Source organism: Panthera leo, chromosome E2 (genome assembly GCF_018350215.1).
Source record: "Panthera leo isolate Ple1 chromosome E2, P.leo_Ple1_pat1.1, whole genome shotgun sequence".
Lineage (NCBI taxonomy): Eukaryota > Metazoa > Chordata > Mammalia > Carnivora > Felidae > Panthera > Panthera leo.
The window spans coordinates 41,491,523-41,511,294 of NC_056693.1; the positions used below are offsets into that span (position 1 = coordinate 41,491,523).

Sequence of the window (19,772 nt, forward strand, 5' to 3'; positions counted from 1 at the left end):
AGGTTGAAAGCCAGGAGCCGACCCCAGGTGGCAAAGCTCGAAATGCTTTGCTCTTTTCACAGAATCACAGCGTTTCTTATGTTTGAACAAATGGCACAACATGTGTGAGAAGAGACAGGACGTGAAGCCGGATGACAGAATATCCAAGCTGAAACACCCAGCAAGGCTAAGGCAGAACAGTGACTTCCCACAAAGCCAAAGCGAGAATGGGCCCCGCCAGACCCGATGACCTTATTCCAGGTCCAGAAGTCCTGAAATGGAAGCTGTCAGCGCAGAACAGGCCTGGATGATTCAGACATACTGGTTGCAGAGCAGTGGCCAGTAGGGAATGCGGGGTTTGTTTTGTTTTGTTTTATTTTTTTTATATCCAGGGAAATGGCATTTCACTGTCACTTAAAATAAGTATGTGATTTGAAGGAGGAGGAATCAACAGATTGGGATGAAGCCATATGCCAGGCACTGCACTGGACTCTCAACAATATTCTCTTACTGATTTCTCATAAACACTGGGCCAAGTTGATACAAAAGCCCCATTGTACAGAAAAACAAACTGAGCATTGGATCCAAGAGTATAATGCATTCCCTCATGGTCACAGAATGCCCCTATCATTTACAGGTTAAAAACCACTCATTGGTGATATCCAAAATATGATCTGATGTGCCACCTGCCTGCACAGATAGCACACGACGAGGATTAAATCCAAGCCCACCTGTCTCCCAAACACGTTTCTGTGTCTGTTGAAGAATCCAATTAACAGGGGCTGAATAAACAGGCAAATCCAGACATTTCTACCATGCCATGCTATCCTCTTTGTGATGGGATAAACAGAGAGGAAAAAGGATGTAAATTACAAGATTTTTAAAGCAACCAAGGGGCATAAATGGACAAACGTAGTGAACAACCAGAGTATTCACAAAGAACACTCGCTTGGATCCAGACCGCGAGTGCATCTAGGATGGTTATTCTGAGGAAAGCAACCACACAATTTGAAAGGTGCCTGCGGCACTAACACCCCCTTGAAAACATGGCCCCACGGACACTACACGTCGGGGTCTGATGAAGGAATGTGGTGAGGAACACAGAGGCCACTCACTCTCCCCCATCAATGCACAATCCTGCTTAACAGCACTTTTCTTGTGGGTGACTCTCCCTCCTGGGACAGTAGTGACGTTCCAAGGTTGATCCCTCCAATTCTCCAGTTTCCACCACTAATGGCTGGGACTTGAATCCACTGCCAAGACCAGCTTCCAGTAGCCAGCCACGGAGCCAGAAACATGACAAATGTGCCCAGGATGAAGCTTATCAGCCTTTGAGGCACAGAGCTAGCTGACTTGGCCCATATGGGAAGGTGGTGGATCCAACGAGGGCAGAGAGATACTACAGCTGTCACGTGGGTATAGGCCAATGTTTCATGGAAGATTCAATTCCTGTTTTACCCTCTTCCTCTCCACCCAACCACCGCCATCATCCTGAGGGACATCAACGTGCAGAGCTGACTCAGCCAACTGCTATCATGGTGGTGTGAAAAGCGGCTGAGAATGGAAAAGACCCCCTACCTTCACGTCCCAGCCTCGAACAATGGCTCATTTGTGGCTCCTTCATCAATCTGTTTCTTCCCTCTCTGCCTCAGTCTCTTCCCTGTAAAGTAAGAATTTCCATGAGATTAAATGGGAAAAGCCACCTAAAGCATTTAGGGTTGTATTTAGTGTAATGTTAGTGACCATTTCTACCTCCCCATCAGCTGCCAGACCCTGGATCTTATGGTCACCACCCAGAAAGTTTCTGGCTTTGAAATCCTAAAAATCTAACATCTGACCACAGCCTAGGTATTCTCAGCTCTTTTAACCATCTACCATCTTTTGTCTGACCTTATCATGGTATCCCACTCTTTGAGTTCTCTATGCATATCAGCTCCCTGTTCCAGGCTTCTCTTAATCCCATGGCTCTAAACCATCATTTCATTAATTCTCTGGCTCCTTGCTCTATAGCTCCCCAGCCATACTTCCCATAAGTAGAACCACGGGGTGAAGCAGCCATCTGCTGCTGCTGCTGCCCAATCAGTTCCCATTTTATGCCGGGGATAATGACCCAGTGACGCCCTAAGCCGGGCCCCATCCCAGCTGCAGCATTAACACCCCTTGGGCCTCAGGCAGCTCACCTCCATTGTTCTAAGTTGACCTGCTACATTCTCCCAAGCCCCAGCCCCACTTCGTTCCCCTGTCTCACAGAAGAGCACCTTGCTTCCTACTTCAGGTTGATCAGAGAGGGATTACATATAAACTCTCTGTTTTGTTTCATTACCCACAAATTCGGAATGCTTTCCATTTCTTCCTACCACATCCTCCTCCTCAGAGGAAGATGAGTGTGCTTCTTCCTTCCTCTGTACCATGTACCGCTCAGGAGTCTTGCCCATCAGTTATCACTTCGGTATTCTGCCCTGCCAGGTGACCCCCCCAGCAAAGACTCCTTCCATCAGCATATAAATATGCTTGGACTTCCCATACCTCAAAAACAAAAGGAAAATCTCCCTTGACCCTCTACCTCCCTCCAGCTCCCTCACACAGACATGCTCCTTCAAAGCACGGTCTATACTTGTAGTCTCTGCTCCTTTACCTTCCACTAGCTGTACAGACCAATTTTCCAAGATATTTCTCTAAGAAGGTCAAGAACAAACACAGAGCTTCACTTGACTCCCTTCTCTTCCTCACTTCTCCTATCGAAGAATCTAAAAGTTCCATCAACTCTGATGCTCCATGCATAGCAGCTTTTAATTCTGTTCCATCTCTCCATTCAACGTATCCCAACCTTCCAAACTCATCCAAAGACATCTAAATCACACTTCTCTGCGATCTGGCCTCTACTCCATGCCAAAGAGGGAAAAGAGGGAAAGGAGGAATGTTTCTCTCCTTGCTCAGCGTCCTGAAGTGGTTCCCACTATATTGCAGGCAGATCTGCTCCCTTCTGCATGATGTACAAGGAAGGTTCTTAAGATCTGGGTGTAGTGCATGTGGCCACCATAAGGGCTAACTGAAGTATGGAGACTATAGATCTAAGTGTACTTCTTTTACAAAATGCTTTCAGTAGGACATTAAAAGCGTTTCAAAACTTTCAGAGGAAACTCATTAAATGTTGGCATTTCACAGAAAATTCATCAAATACTGGAATGCTTTTATGACCTAATGTCCTTAGGAACAGATTTTACATGGTTATTTCTTGAGATGTTTCTCAATGCAGAAGGTACCACTCAACAAAGATGCTGTGAGAGGGGACTTTCATATGACCCAGATGTTATCTCACGTGACATCTGCAAATGCAAGATCAAAACGTCCTTCCTCCTGACCACAGCAAATCCAACTATGCATTCCAACCGTCAACCCTAAGATTCCAGCATTCTGACTGAGGCAGCTATTTCTATGCTTCTTCCCAGATGAGGACCCTGAAATTCCAAAATGAAAGGGAACTCTCTTCAAGTCCCACTTCCAGCGTCCATAGCTGAGTTGGGACCAAAACCTGGTGGTCTCTTGCCACTGTGGTGTGGGGGTGTCTGCCCACAGGTGCCGAAAGTCCACATGGTCCAGTGTGAGAGGCCCCTTAGTTGTTAACAGTGTGTTGTTAGCACAGAGGCTGTGATCAGTAAGAAGGTCTAGGGGCCACAAGCAACCACACAGTCAGAGGAGAAGGAGGAGGAGGAGGAGGGAAAGGAAGAGGGGAGGACTCCAAGGGGAGGAGTAGGGATGGCATACACGCAGCCACAATGGATGAAGCACGAGATGAAGGGGAAAGAGGACACACTGAGCCTGAGCTTGGCCCCACAGGAGACCCCCTCGGGAGACTGAGTACTGTGTTGCCTGCTCTGACTTGAGAAGCACTGAGTAGCCTCTCTGAGTCAGACCGTATTTTCATCAAGGCCTTCAGTCCAGCCCTAGAACACCAAGCAGAAGACAGTCAGATAATCACTCTGCTGTTTGATTTTTTTTCCCTCCCACCAGTAGGCAATTATGCATCACTCCAGGCTTCTGGTAGCACAGTCAGTTCCACACTGAATGGCTCCCAACATCCAAGTCAGATGCACAGTGCCATTGACATGGCTGGTACAGCCTGCAACCCAGCATAGACCAGCCTCCCTTGAGTATGCACACACACACACGCACGCACGCACGCATGCACACACACACATACATGCACGCACAAATACACAAGCATTGGTCTCAGAGTCAGTGAATGACCAGCTTCTCCGCCCAGTTGGCCAACTTCAAACCAAGGAATCAGCGTCAGTCCTGCTTTCAAAGCAGCCCATGGAGCCAAGTCTGTCTAATCTCCATGATATGTCTCCCTCTTCCTAGTCCCCACACTCCTCACCTGGCTCCAAACCTCTTGATCCTAAACTTGGATTAGGTCTCCCTAATCCCTATCTTCCCTTCCACATAACCTACATAAAATAGAAACACATAACTCCTCTGATTAACTTCCTTCAGTTCCATTGTCCCTAATAAAGTTCAACCTCCCCATTGTTCACAACAATGAATCCCAGCCCTTCACCTTGCTAAGCATTGAACACCAATCATTCATTAATTCATCTACTCAACAACTATTTATTATCTACGCCATGCCAGGCATTGTTCTAGGCACTTTGGATAAATCCAAAGCAATGACTCCTGTCTTCACAGAGCTTACATTCTAGTTGATGAAGAAAGCAGTAAGTAATATCCATAATAAGTATGTAAATTACATAGTATGTTAGAAGGTGGTAAATGCTATGGAAAAAATAAGATGGAAGACAGAGAGAGGAGGTCGGGCATGCTGGGGGTAGGGTGGAAGGCTTTTAAGTATAAACTTGGTGGTCAGAATCATCCTGAGAAAATGACACTGGAGTAAAGACTTGAAGGAGGTGGTGTTGTAAATCTATTCTATTCTAGGAAAGACTATTCGGTGTTGTAAGTCTATTCTATTCTAGGAAAGATTATTCTAGGCAATGGGAGGAGCCAGTGCAAAGGCCCTGAGGTTCCTGGGAAATAGCATGGAGGCCAGTGTGGACAAAAGAAAGTTAACAAGAGGGAGAGGCATGAGAAATGCCATCAGAGGGGATAAGGAGGCCAGATCATGCTCCTCTCTCACTCCCTACCCTGCGACTCATGAGTCTCCCCCCTAACACCTGTCACTGTTGCAATTCCCCAGCAGGTTGGGTGTCCTCATGTCCCAGCACCTGTGCTTATGTTCTGACACCATGTTGCCTGATCACCAACTCTTCTGCCCAACACAGAGCTCTGACCATCCGTTTCCCAATCCTCCCATTTTCCTTGACCATAAAGCTATTATAGCATTAAAAACTGAAATGCAGTTACCCAGCTCCTGGTCTCTATCACCCCCTGGACTGAGCTACTTCAGGAAATGAATCCCATCATCCCTGTCCTCTCTTTTTCCCTAAGAATCACATGGCTACAGAGACGCTGGATAAAAAGAGAACAGGCAGCAAAGCATAGGAGAAAGGGAAGTTGGAAAATAGTGCTGAGGATTGAGATTATCTTGGTCAAACACACACCTAACCTCATTGAAACTCAGTTTCCCTGTCTGTAAAATGAACATAACAATTGTGGCTCCACCTACCTTCCAGAGTTATTCTATAGGTAAAAGGAGACTAGATAGGGACACAGCTTATGGAGAGGGGCTAACCAACTGCAAAGGGTTATCATTATTGTTCCATTGCTGTTACCTAGCAAATCCTTTGTGCTAGATAAAAAGATGCCTCTGGTTCCAAACATGTCCCAGTTATGTGCTTTGGTTCCAGGAGAGGCAATGTTGGAGTAAAGATTATCTTGTGTCACATGTGATTTCTTTGCAAAATGGGGCACAGGGAGCCTGACTCCCTGTGGAGAAGAGCCTCCCGGGCAATGAATTAGGAGGGTCCTCCGAATGATCCATCCACGCTCTGTTCAGCAGGTCCAGCAGGCACTGACTGCCTGAACCACACCTGCCGTGGGAACGCCAGCTGCCCCTCCCCCAACCCATCCCCACCCCCACAAGTTGTCAAAAAGGCACCGTGACAGATAGAGCTCCCACATGCCACAAGGTAAGTGTTTAAATCTTTTATAAGACAGTCAATGGCCTTTATAAACCCTCAGACAAGAATTACACTGTGTCTGAGATGGGGCTGAAAGTCAATGGGAAATTGATTCTGTCTAGCTGGTGCTGTTTCAAGGAGGAGGCTTGCTGGGTGCCTTTGGGACCAAACGTGCCATCTCCCATGTGCCCTGGGGTGTAGCGTGTCACATGCTGTGAATACAGAGACACTGGGGCCCGTTTCCTGGCAGAGGCCGCAGGGAGCTGTGAGTTCCAACCACAGGAAGACCCTGGAGGGCATCGACCAGCACCAGGGATAGTTATGAACTGTGTTTACCTTCCCAAGAATTGATGCCAGACCAATCATGCCACTGCCTGCATCCCAGGTGGAGAAGCCAGAAGATGATAAACGGCCATTGATCTGGAGGCAACCAGGGGGGTGAGGCATACCTACAATTACTCTCCTTTGCTAATGACCCCATTAGCCATTGGATCAAACACAGTTAGAGGCTGTGATGACGCTGGGGTTATTTTTCTGCCAATACCCATTGGCCTGATGCATACTGTCCTTCCAGGGGTGCCAGAGGGGGCAACGGGACCCCCGGTTTGGGACTTGGGAGCCCCAGGGTCCCGGTGTGCCTACTTTCTCTGCAGCACAGGCCTGGTCATGACAAGGATGGCTCTGGGTCACAAGTGAGTGGATAGACCTTGGCAGGTAAACCAAACAACGCCCATCCTGGCAGGCAGCGGGGGCAGTGGGAAAAGCACCCACTGGGGAATCAGGCAAAGGTGGAGAGTGAAACCTGGCCATGCGATTAACCAACCAAGTGACCTCATGGAAACCCCTTTCCTGCCCGGGGCCAGGCCAAGTATAACTCGGGGATGAGACTTAGTCTGTCTGCCAGGACTGCTCGGAGAATAAAATGTGACAGCAGAGGCCACATGCAGGGCACAGAGCAGGCACTCAGTGCTTCTCAGCTCTGCTCACCATCCAGTGCTGAACCCAAAACTCGAGGAGCAGGTGGAGCTCTCCCCTGGAAGTGGATGGACCGGAATCACACAATAAAAAAGGTAACGTGATCCCAAGTACTGACCACATGTAAACACTGGAACCAGCGCTTGCTGTACATCACCTTGACCCTTCTTTGTCCCCATTTTATAGATAAGGACACTGGGGCCCAAGGAGTTTCAGGAGGTCAGTTCATCCAACAAGAGCAAATGTTGAGGATGTGATTACTAAGGGCCTACTCTGCACCAGGCAGCCTCCAGGGGACCCGGTGATGACGCTGAGCGAGACAGAGGCTGCTCTGAGGTCAGGCGTCGGCAAAGCCCAGGCTAGAATCAAGGTCTCCTGCCATCAAGTGCGGGATCCTTCTCTGTCCCCTGCCATTTCTCCCACTAGAAGGGACTCCTCAGAGGATCACTGTGCGCCCCAGCTCAAAGCGTCCTTGACATTTGTCCCGACTCCCCAGCCAGCTTTACAAACGAGGTCGTGTTTTCCAAGGCCACACAGCGAGGGGGAGAGGAGCTGTGATCTTGAAATGAGACTGGTTGCAACTCCGCGTCAGGGCTCCCCTCTTCATCAGCTGCCCGTTTCCTAGAATGCAGCACTTCCTGCCTGTAGGAAGCCAGCAGTCCACAGTGTGCCATGGACCCTGGGAGGTGGGCAGAAGGAGAGGGTCTCTGTGCGCATGAACCATTCACAAATATTTACATAGCCTGCAAGAGAAACCACCCTGTCGGGCTGAGAATAAGGGGCGGAATGAAATGGCATCCTAGCATCCCTGCTCCTCTGTCTCTGGTTAAGTCATACCATTGGTACTAGATGGTCAGGTATCTTTGAACTGAAAGGAGTTTTATTTGAAAACTCTTCAGGGTGCCAGAGCAACAGTCTTTTTCCACATCAGTAGTCTACCCAAGGCAGGCTCGGCAAAGAAGAACAAATATGACCGTCTGCTGCGGAGGGGCGGGGCGGGGGGCAGAGTGGTGGTGGGATTAGTAAGGATGAGGTCAGCCAGGAAAGGACGGCAAAGAACAGCCCCCCTGTTGTCAGACAGAGTCACAAATAAACACTTGCTGGCAGCTGGAAATTCAGCTCTTAAACCCTGCAAAATGAGAAAAACCAGTCACGGTCAGAAAGGGTATATTGTCTGATGGGGTGAGACAGCACAGAGTGGGATTCAGACCAAGAGCCACTGAGCCATTCCGATGAGGCTCAGCCTTTCCTACCTAGAAAGTGGGCAGAAAGCAAACACCCAAGTGCTTAGAGGTGATGTTTCCACGCTGCCATACAATTGAAAAATCCAGCATTTTTATGTCTATTCATCTATCAGGCAACTGTCGAACACAAACTGCATACCAGCACCATGCCAGGCTCTGGGGACTCAGCTATCAGTCTTCCTCTCCACCTTTATGGAATTTAAAATTTAGCAAGGAAAACAAACACAGGAAAATGCAATTACATGAGGGATGTTAGTGGTGGCCTGTGTGCCCAAGAGGCCAAGGAAGGAGGGAGTGGGGAGCTGTGGAGATGGCGGTGGAGGGTCGAAGGGGCTGGAGAAGTGACTAGCACGGTAGGGAAACTGATTACATACAGAGGAGTTAGACAAATAAAGAACTAAACTGAGGCTAATGGGAGCCAGATCTCTGATGGTCAGAGAAGGATTTATAAAGATGGAAATGGAGGTTAGAATGGGAGACATTGAGGCAGTGGATTAGAAATAAAGGTACTGGGGGCGCCTGGGTGGCTCAGTCGGTTGAGCGTCCAACTTCGGCTCAGGTCATGATCTCACAGTTCGTGGGTTCGAACCCAGCATCAGGCTCTGTGCTGACTGCTTGCTCAGAGCCTGGAGCCTGCCTCAGATTCTATGTCTCCTACTCTTTCTGCCTCTCCCCCGCTCACACTTTGTCTCACTCTGTTTCTCAAAAATAAATGAATATAAAAAAAAAATTTAAAAAAAAAGAAATAAAGGTATTGGTATGAACTGAATTTTAAAAATTATATATGGAAATAGATATGGAAATCTATATAGATAAGCGACTATCAACCAAGAGTGATTTTGTCCCTTATGGACAATGGCAATGTCAGGAGACACTTGGGGTTGTAACAGCTGGAGGAAGGGGTGCCTACTGGCATGTAATAGGCACAGACATCCTACAATACACAGAACACTGTCCCCAACCAAGAATTCTCCAACACCAAATTTCAATAGTGCTGTGGCCCAGAAACCCTAATATAGATGTGTGTGTGTGCATGTACGCACATGTGGATGGATGAATGGATGGATAGATAGTTCGAGACAGATAAAAATAGATGTATTTGTTTGTATGTGTATGTATTATATATATGTATATAATAATATAATATATATCACACACATATATGCATACATAGATTTCCTAGCTAAGTTGCCTAAGTGGACCAGGAGCAATGACACTCCAGTGGCTATGAATACATCCATTACCCAGAGCTTGGTTTCTAAATACCATTGTCTACTAAAAGGAACCAAATTTCCCCTGGAGAAATAACTAATTTCAGAGGTGGCACAGAAAAAATATAATGGGAGCTTGGAAAATGTTTCTGTGCCAGAAAGTAGAGAAGTGCCCAAAGAATTATGGGAATATGTTCAAAAGCGCAAAAGGAGCCAGATTCAAGAACCTCCCACCAGCTAAACCTGAGACAATGTGAACATCAGAATAAATCAGAATAAAATATGAATAAAATATGAATCTATGCATTCATATGAATAACTAGTTAAAGAACAAATAAATGAGGGAGAAAGGGGAACTCTTCCTTACAGTAGAATAACTAAAAAATGTAGGAAAATTGTGAAAATAGAAAATCACCATTTGACAACCATCATAGTGGTGGCTAACTCAGCAGGAGGCATCAATAGAAGCCAAGGCTAGCGGGCAGAGGTTTGATGAGGTAAAGAATATTGACAGCCTTTCAGAGAATCTCCCCACAAAAATGCCTTTAAATCATACATAGAAACTGGTGACTTTATGGTAGAGAAACTTGGCATATACCAACTTGACCAGGTGATCAAAATTGGCATGAAAGGACAGGATAGATTGGCATCGGTGTGGTCCATTGAGAAAACACAGCATCATTTCCATGGCATTAAGGACAAGATATGGAATGGTTCCAGATTGAAGAAGACTAACGTATACGAACAATTCACCACGGTGGACTGAACCAGAAAGGAGGATGATATACTGATGGGGAAGTTGGGGAAATCTGAATAGAGGTGGGTAACAGCCCTCTTTCAGTGTTGATTTCCTGAATTAAATGGTTGTCCTGGGGTGATTAGACAGTTTTCTTGTTTTAAGGAAACGTATACTGGCGTTTTGGAGGAAGGTGGACAATGGTATATACAATTGTATATTGCTCTCAAATGACTCAGAAATGAATAAATTGGTATTAAATATGCACATACATGTACACAAATACAGAGGGAGAACAACAGCAAGAGAGAGAAAAGGTGAGGAGTGGAACAAATGAGGTAAAAAGGTTAAAAATTCATGACTTATAGGGAATTCAAAATTATTTTTAAAAAGAATATAAAAATATGTAAACTATTGTTTACATATATTGCTATATGCATACTATATAAACTATTGTGTCAATTACAAAATTATAATCATACAGTAGGATATCCACATAATATACATGCAACCCACCATGCACACACACATGAAAAATATGAAGGAAATGTACAAATATGTTACTGATGGTTATCTCTGAATGATTAAATTGTCAGAAATTTTTATCTTTTTTAAATGTCTCTCCATATGGTCCATAATTTCTCCTGTGAACATACATTGTCTACTGCTTTACAATTGGAAAATAGCATTGTGTGTGTCATCAAATAATTTGACAAAAAGAAATAACGAACTTGATTTCTGAGGACATTTTTCCTCCATTCAACACTGGCCACCCAGTCAGCCACTCGCGGAACTACCTGGAGGCTGCTCAGTGAACACCCTGGGGTTGAATGAGGCAGAAAGAGCACAAAAAAGAAGTCTGGCATCTCTGGACTGTGCTGTGGTCCTGCCCATCGGTCAGGCCTCCTTCATCTGGGTAATAGGATTCATGGTCTATCCCTTGAAGCATCATCAAGACTCAGAGACTTGAGATGTTGACATTTTTCACCCGTAAGGTGCTTATGCATGGGAGGTAATATGAAGACACAGGTAAAGAGATCATCACTCTAGTAGTTAATTACTACCATCACTGGGCAAGCCCTCTCCCACCTTTAACTTCATTCTCAATACCACTATCAGTAAGCATCCCATTCTACAGATGAAGAAACGAATGCACAAAAACATTAACACTCATTTGTCTAACGTCATCCTTGCAAGTGACAGAATCAGGATTCATACTTGGCGCTGACCGTAAAACACACGAGCCATCCACCTCCACTACCCCCACGATGCCTGCCTTCCCTTGGCACAAGAACGGTCACCTAACCCTAAGATGCCCTCGAGGCAGAAAAACAGAAAGCAACTTTAAGTAGATTGGATATTTCTGAAACTCTCCAGTCTTGGTGACAGTTGCCATACCAGGCTTTTCTCTGACCAGGAAGACAGCTTCTGGGCACCTCTTTATATGCCCTCCATGTGTTCCAGCATGCTGTTCCGGGTCCAACAGTGGCGTTTAGTAAAGGCCCCTCCACTTCAAGGCTGCCTTTCTTGGTCATGACAACCCACAATTAAAAAGAAATACCGAAGCAGATGAGGAAACATCCCAGTGACAGTTCCCGGAGTCTGGCATCCCACCTGATAACTCCTGGGTCACAGGGAGGAAGTCACGTTGCGTCCGGGAAGCCAGCTGTGTGAGTGGTCACTTCTTTCGGGACCGGCAACACACAGGTTATTCCCGGGGACCACTGACTCTATAGTTTCCTTATCTTATTTGATGTTTTTAATTGTCCTTATTTCTACAAACAAACCTTCAGAGGCTACACACGAAATGAAAAGCCATTTGTTTCCACCTGTTAAGCTGCTTAATTTCTTCCAGGAGGAGATCTTCCCTTTGACTTTTGCAACTGTGGAAATATTGTGAAGACCCAAAGTATATGCAAAAGATCAATAGGTCTTCTAAAATGAAGGATTCTACTTCAGAGCGTGACTGTCCTAGCTGAGCCTCGGCTGGTTTTATTCTATTGTGTCTTCTCTTAAAATTGATGTGAGAGGCAAACAAAAATACTGCAAGAATTAGAATCAGATAACATCGGCACTTCTGGGGACATGAAAGGCAACAGAATCCAACAAGGTCATTTGAAAAAGGAGAAACCAAGTCCTACACAGTCGATGCACCTCACTCAGTGTCACATAGCCACTCTGTGGTCCAGCTGGGATTCTAAGTCGTGAGCCCCGAACAATCAGTATTCAGAATGTCTCAGACGGAAATTATCTACATTAAAGGGTTTGCAGCCACTAGCCTACAAGCTCACCGAGGGCAGGCACTGTGCCTCATCCGGGGGCTTAGCCAGCAGATGGCACTTATAGGTATCCAGCAGGCATTTTTTACGCAAAGAAATGAATGATTTCTAATATCATTTTAGCGGAATTCTAAGAACACTTACAAAAGCATCTATTTTAAAACATTTTTATTTGCATTTAAAATGAAGTTCTATATGGCCAAGCCCAGACGGGTCTCATGCTCATGTTTACTAAACAAAAGATGACTGGTGCTGTGATCATTAATCAGTTGGCATTGACTGAAGCTCTTAATGAAATGAGGCATGAACTGTTTGAGAAAGCAATTGAAAGCCATCATACATGCCATGAATCATCTCTCGAATGCACATTTATTAAATCAGAATTCATAACTTTGATATTTTATCTAACAGGTTTGTTACCCTTTCGAGACTCTATTGGTGAATAAAAAGACAGATGTTTCCAGAGCTAAATTGGAGGAGGGATGAGGGAGGGAGAAACCAGCCAGACATCAATTAAAGGCAACAGGCAGCAAAATACCATTACCCAATGTCTGGGTTTTGCACTATCGTCTTGAAAGAAAGTTCAAAGAAACCTTGGCAAATGAACAGATACGGAAGCAGGATGCAACACTGAAGGTTTCAGGGGTCTGCCTGGTAGCAGGCAGATGTTGTGATGGATCCAGAGGTGGTGACTGTTTGGGGTTGCGGAGTTGATTGTCATCAAGGGAAACGTCAGTGAAACAAAAGTCAGACTAATGCAAAACCCTATTTTTACTTCCTGAGGGTGCCAGGGAGCTGGAGGGGAATCAGAATCCTCTCCCATTTCCAGGATCTTCAAAGACACCTGCTTCTTTTAGTTGAAGCAAATATATATCACATCAGTGTCACATCCCACGACTATTGTCCCAGGCATCTCTTTTGGATGATCCAATAAAAGTGGATTGAGAGGCGTGTGAAGATGTTTAGCTCTTTTGACTGCTGTCGGCAGTAAATTGGTGGATCAAGGTGACATGGTCCCCCACAGCTCACAATTGCCACACTTCTTAGAGTCTCCTCTTCATAAAAGTAGAGCTGGAATCCTTATAGGCAGCGCTCTGGCGCTTTTGTGTAAAGGAGACCTTCCTTTTTAACTGCTTTGACACAACGTGGCCATTCTCCTTCAAAGCCTCTCAGACCCACCCCTTCGCCAGCCAGAATCATGGTCCAGCCACTGAGTTACATGCCCCAGGAACGTTCTGGTACTTTCTTCGCACAGAACAACACACATCTAAATAACAGCTTTTCTCCGCTGTAATCTGATTAGATGGCCGTAAGTAGGACGATCCCAGGGATAAACTTGAACATTGACACATCTACCAAAAATAACCACCTGGGTCATCATATGCAGTGGCAGTGGCTTCTCCCTTTTATCTATGTTAAGCAAAGAACATTCAGTTCTAAAACCAAAAGCATGGAGAACATGCACCCGATTTGAGGAAGGCAAAAGCCACCAATGAGTGCAACAGACACATGCTGCCAACCTCTCCTCCGTCTCTTTTTAAGAACACCAGAGAACTAGGTGTTTGTTCTGTGGGACATAGGCATTCAAGATCGATAGCTGCTCTTTGTGCCCCTCCGGATTGGGGCTGGAAAGTAGCTACAAGCCACAGCCACATTTCCCTGGGTCAGTGGCTCTCAAACCGAAGGGTGCATCACAGCCACGGGGAGGGCTTGTTAAACCACAGACTGTAGAACCCCACCCCAAGACTTTCCAACTCAGCAAGTGTGGGGTGGGGCCCAGGAATTTGCATTTCTGGCAACTTCTCGGGGGATGCTGCTGTTACTAGCTAGCGCAGGAGCCACAGTTTGAGAACCAGCCCCGTAAGCAAAGTCTCATCAGCAAAACCCCGCCACTTTCTACAAGGCAAGATGGAGGAGATGAAATTCACCAGCCTTCGGACCTATGTTCTCATCTGGTTTTAGTGCCTCTGAAGAGACCTATTGGCTGTATTTTTTTTTTTAACTTCTCTCTTAATCTGCAGTACTATGCTAGCCCTTCAACTTAAGACAGCGAGAGTGAGAAAGAGATTCACCCTCATGTCCTCAACAGAGGAAGGGAAAGCTTAGGATCATTAACATAGGAAGGGGAAAGGCACTCAGGGATCCTCCAAACCCCAACAGCACTGGGTCCCAGGGGAAACTGAGATCAGAGAGGCCAAGACACTTGCCAGAAGCCACAAAGCAGAGATGGAACTAAAACCCAGGGTTGCTGACACCCACTTCAAACCCTTCCCTCTAGCTCAGCCCGGCCGCTTGCCTGAGGCAGCTGTTTGAAATATGCACCCGATCCCAGCAGACAGGTTTTTGTTTACAAGACTGCACCTCCCTGGACCAGTGGTTCTCAACCCTGGCTGGCTACACTTTAGAATCCTCTGGAGAGCTAACAAATGTAATGACAGCAGGCCCCACTTCAGAGATTTTGATTCAATTGCTCTGGGTGGAGTCCAGGCACGGAATATTTTTAAAGCTCCCCAGGTAATTCTAAAGTGTAGTTGAGCTTGAGGACTGCTACCTAGACTGTGGGGTTCTCAAAAGCAGAATGTTTCTTCCCTAGGACAATGACTCTCAAACATCAACAAGCATGAGAATGCACTGCTCCCTTAGTAGCAAGGCCCTGGGAGATTCTTAGCAAATACATGTTGAGCGAAAGACTAGGCCAGCGCTTTCTAAAAATCTCAGACCAGCGTCACTTGGAAACACGTTAGAAATGCAAAACTCTAGGTCCCATCCCACATGCAGTGATTCAGAGACCCGGAGGGGGAACCCATCAATCTGTGTTTTAGCAAGCCAACGAGAACTCTATTAGATCTGGACATATGCTGGCACTGAGGACTTCTAGAATAGAGGAACGGAGAAATGGATGAAAAGATTTAGTTAGAAACATAAAACTAAAATTAGAGTCTAGAAACAAATAATGACACACTGCCCAGAAAGGAGGTGATGGGTAATAATTGGGAGGAGTTGAGGGCTTGTGGGGAAAAGGGAGAGTCCAGCCCCATTAGAATGGAGGATGTGTGACAGGACGGGTGGAGAGAGAATGGAGAAGTCACTGAGACCCTGATAGCAGACTCAGGGATGGCAGTTACCTGTTCATCTAAGAGAGAAGGGGTTGGGGACAACAGACATCTCACTGGAGAGCAGGAGGCCATCGCCAAGCATGCAGGACAAGGGTAGTCCCCTCGATCCTCGCGAGAATGCTGTAGGTGAAATTCTGCAGGCAGGTGAAGCAGACAACCACCACGGGGTCCTGGAAAACATATGGCCTTAGAGACCTCTAAACTCCTGGCTTTGCAGCATAGTAGCCAGGAGCCCGTGAAAGAAGGTACTGAAGCTCCCTGGACTTCAGGGTCATCATCTCTGACACGCACACCATAGCTACTTACCAAGGTTGTTACAAAGTTCTAAAGTTACATCAGCAGCCAGCACAGCGCCTGGAAGGTGAGTGCTGCTCAAGCACGATAGCTGCCATCAATGCTCCAGATGAGGAGAAACAGCTCAAACTCACCGTGCTCGGCGCACAGGAAAGGGAACTGGAGAGCAACTCACTAAATCACAAGGAGGAAGTAGCCCTTCAGTGAGGAACGCAGGTGAAAGGTGTTTCATCCTAGAAGCCTTGCAATACCAGGTTGTTGGGTCCCCGGGCTAATCCACACCCACCACCTGGAGAGGAGGGAGTGCTGGCCAGGAGGGATGAGGGCATCACACCTGCTCCGTAGCCCTTCGGGCCCCTATCCTGGCCCGGAGCCACTGCCACCAGCCCTGAGGTGGTGAGAGAGTCAGAAGGTATTGGAGGATTGTTTTCAAAAAAAGATACAAAAGAGAAAGAACTCCACCTAAAGAAATTAACTTAAAAGCATACGGAAGCCACCAAAAGCCCTCTGCCTTCATTTCAGGACTCAAAGGGCACAGTCTGGCTTTGAAAATGAGCACACGCAGCAGGCACGCACGTTTCAATGGAATGTGAACATAGTCCCAGCTCCACCATTAACTGATCACGTACCTTGGGAAAGTAAGACTCAGTGAGTGCACTCCACACGCCAGGCAGGGGTAGAAGCTTCCCCAGTTTTATCCAATGATTCTTTATTCAATGATTCATAAGTGGTCCTTGTGTGCCAAGCACTGTGCTGAATACCGAGGAGCAAAGACAGATAACTGGGGGGGGGGGGGGGGGGTGGAGGGGGAGTTATACCCCATCCCACCCTCTAGGAGGTCACAGACTAGACCGCTAGAGACAACTGCTCCCATATCAATGACACCATTGCTTGCACAGGTCTTTCCCATTTTACAGATAAGAAAACTAAAACTTAGAAAAAAAAAACTTTGATGATTAATTGGTAGCTGGGATTTGAACTCAAGATTTTGTGTCTCCAATGACAAGGCTAGTTCCATGTATACCAGGGGATGGGGGCAAATCCCTCCTTTCCAACCTTCAGAAAGACAAATGACGTGAAGAAATAAGCTCTTGGGTCCCCTCTGTCTCCATCTCTGCTTCTAGCTGGGTCACACCCTGGGGTTCAAAGCAAATACATACCCATTCATAGCCCATCGGACGTTAAAGCCAATTTATCCAATCCTGTCATCTGAGACCCAGAGAGGAGAAGGGAACTGCCTGAGGTCACACAGCACAATGACAGAGCAAAGACTTGGAGGCCAGCTCTCCTAATGTTTGGGATTTTGCCATTTTTAAACACAGACATATACATACATCTAAAGAACTCAAATAATGTCCTTCATCATAGTTGTTTTTTATTGCTAAGAAACACCAAAGGAAAAAGCGACTCTGTCTTCCCCTTCAAGCTTGGGTGCTAAGCATGCTCTCTTCTTTGGGGAAGGGCTGGGGGAGGGGGTGGCAGGGAACCTCTAGAAAGCTTCACCCAGGTAACAGGAATCTCAGCTCCCCCAAGGCAGGCAAAGGGACCCGCAGCAGACTAACAGACACAGCCTGGCCCTTTCATTCCCCAGCCACAGACAGAGGAAGGGGTAAAGAAGAATGCTGTAAATCAGCCACCACATAATCATGCATTTTTAGAGTTTGCTTGTAATTAGTCTGTATTCATAGTGCTGTGTGGGTAGAGAAATCTGTACCCAAGGAAACTCTGAAAACCAACATGTTTGTTTCGAGTGATTGATCTACAGGAACCATATGCCAAGTGACAGACAGCTGAGTTCCTCCACCGTCTGAGAGTAGTGAGAGAACGTGAGGTCATAAGTATGCATGCACAACCTTGATACAGCCTTTCCTGCTTCCCCCAGGCCCGCACCACCTCGTCTGGCTCCAGATTTGCTAAGGTTTCCTCTTAAAAGAGCAAAATTTTTTTTATCATCATGGCTTATTTCTCAGGGGTAGTCACTAACAGGAATCACCATGTTGGGATGGGGAGAAATGGCCGCTGGCCCGTATGGAGACTCTATTTCACACCAAAAGCTATGCCAGGTATCTACTTGTACTCAGTCCTCCAGGCGACCCTGTGGAAGAATCACTGCATTACCCGAGCCACGTGTGCCTTCTGCTGGGTCTACACACTGGGTGGGTTAGGTTGTTCCACAAAGGTTACATTCACGGAACCATCTGCTTTTGACCGGTAACAATAATAAAATCCGGGACTTGCAGTTTCCGAACTATGTGCATGTTAGACAGTGCATTTGAGCCACGTGAAAACTTCACCTAGCGATTTGGGCCTCCTATTGACATATGATGCACCCTCTAGGAAAAGTCAAAAACAGCACTAATCTTACCCGGCTGTATTCCCATGGATGACAAATCCCCAAACTGCCCTCCTTTCCTTTCTGGAAAGCCTTAGCAAAGCAGTGAGGGTGGTGGCTAGGGCAATTTACAAGTCTCAGGTACGTACTGAGAAGAGGTGGGTTCTCCCAGCTTGAAGGACAATTGTGGACCTCATCGGCCTTCCCAGGCATCCACACCTAGCCTGCAGAGCCAGCTCCGTACTGCTGGTTCTCGAGACCCCAAAAGACCCTGTGCACCTAGGACATTATGCAAAGAGCAGAAAGGTGAGTTGAGAGTGGATGGAATCACATTATGTGACAATCTACACAAGCACATGAGACACTGAACCTAACTCTGTATCTCCTGCATCTGAAAACGGCACCCCAGCTGAGCACAACAGACCTCTGTTGTCTCTTGTTTACCACCACAACAGACTTGGTTTTTTACCACCCCTGCTCAGCCAATTCCTGGCAGGTAGCACACATTCGATAAGTATTTGTTGGCCGACTCAACGAATCGGACAAAAGGATTGGGAGATCTCTGTCGGTTTTGTGGGTTTATTTCGTCGGGTTCTCCTCTCAACACACACGCTATGGTCTAAGACAATAATTCTCAATTCTGACATCAAGATCACAATCAGGTTATTTGATGAGTGGGGACGCCGAGTTGGGGCGTTTGTGGTTCATACAGCGGAATCAGCCAGAGAGCTTTGAACACGTACCGATGTCTGATGCCACACTTCGTTTGGTCTGGGACAAGCCTCTGGCTTCAGTATGTTCTAAAGACGTTTTGGTGATTCTTAAGATTCCGATAGGAGAGGGGGAGAAATCTATAGCAGTGGTTCTCAAAGTGTGGCTCCTCAAACGAAGAGCCTCACTGGGGCGCCTGGGTGGCTTAGTCGGTTAAGCACCCGACTTTGGCTCAGGTCGTGATCTCATGGTTCATGGGTTCGAGCCTCGCATCTGGCTCTGTGCTGACAGCTCGGGGCCTGGAGCCTACTTTGGATTCTGCGTCTCCTTCTCTCCCTCTCTCTGCCCCTCCCCTGCTCATGCTCTCTCAAAAATAAATGTTAAAAAAATTTTTTTTTAATTAAAAAAAAAAAAAAAAAAGGATAGCCTCAGCACCACCTGAATGCTTACTGAAATGTGACTATTTGGTCCCTTTCCAGATTTCCTGGGAGGAGGTTAAAAAAAAAAATCAGTGGCGGCAATGGTGTTTTGATTTTACAAGCCCTTCAGGTCAGTCTGTTGCACTAGAATGTACCACCGAACTGTACCAATGGAGGCCAAATGCTCGTTCCCTGCAGCTCCAAGCTCCAGTGTGGGGAGACGGGGTAAGACTCCTTCCTGGGGCTCAGAGCCTGAGATACACAATCTACCACTCAGGACGGCAGGAGCCGCAGCAGCTCCAGGGCATATGCCACCGTTCTCCTGTTCTAAAAATTGCTACATCTGTACATGCACGAGCTAATAAAAACGTCTTCGCCACAGGGTCGAGAGCTTTA

General features: G+C 46.6%; 1 long non-coding RNA gene across 1 annotated transcript in view; it reads right to left on the reverse strand.

The window, feature by feature from the left end:
- The window catches only part of LOC122208901, a 481,315-nt gene that overhangs the window by 69,249 nt on the left and 392,294 nt on the right, over nucleotides 1–19,772 (reverse strand). The window contains exon 4 of the long non-coding RNA XR_006197370.1: nucleotides 1,558–1,639. This is a non-coding gene — a long non-coding RNA (uncharacterized LOC122208901). The remainder of the gene's footprint in view (nucleotides 1–1,557; nucleotides 1,640–19,772) is intronic.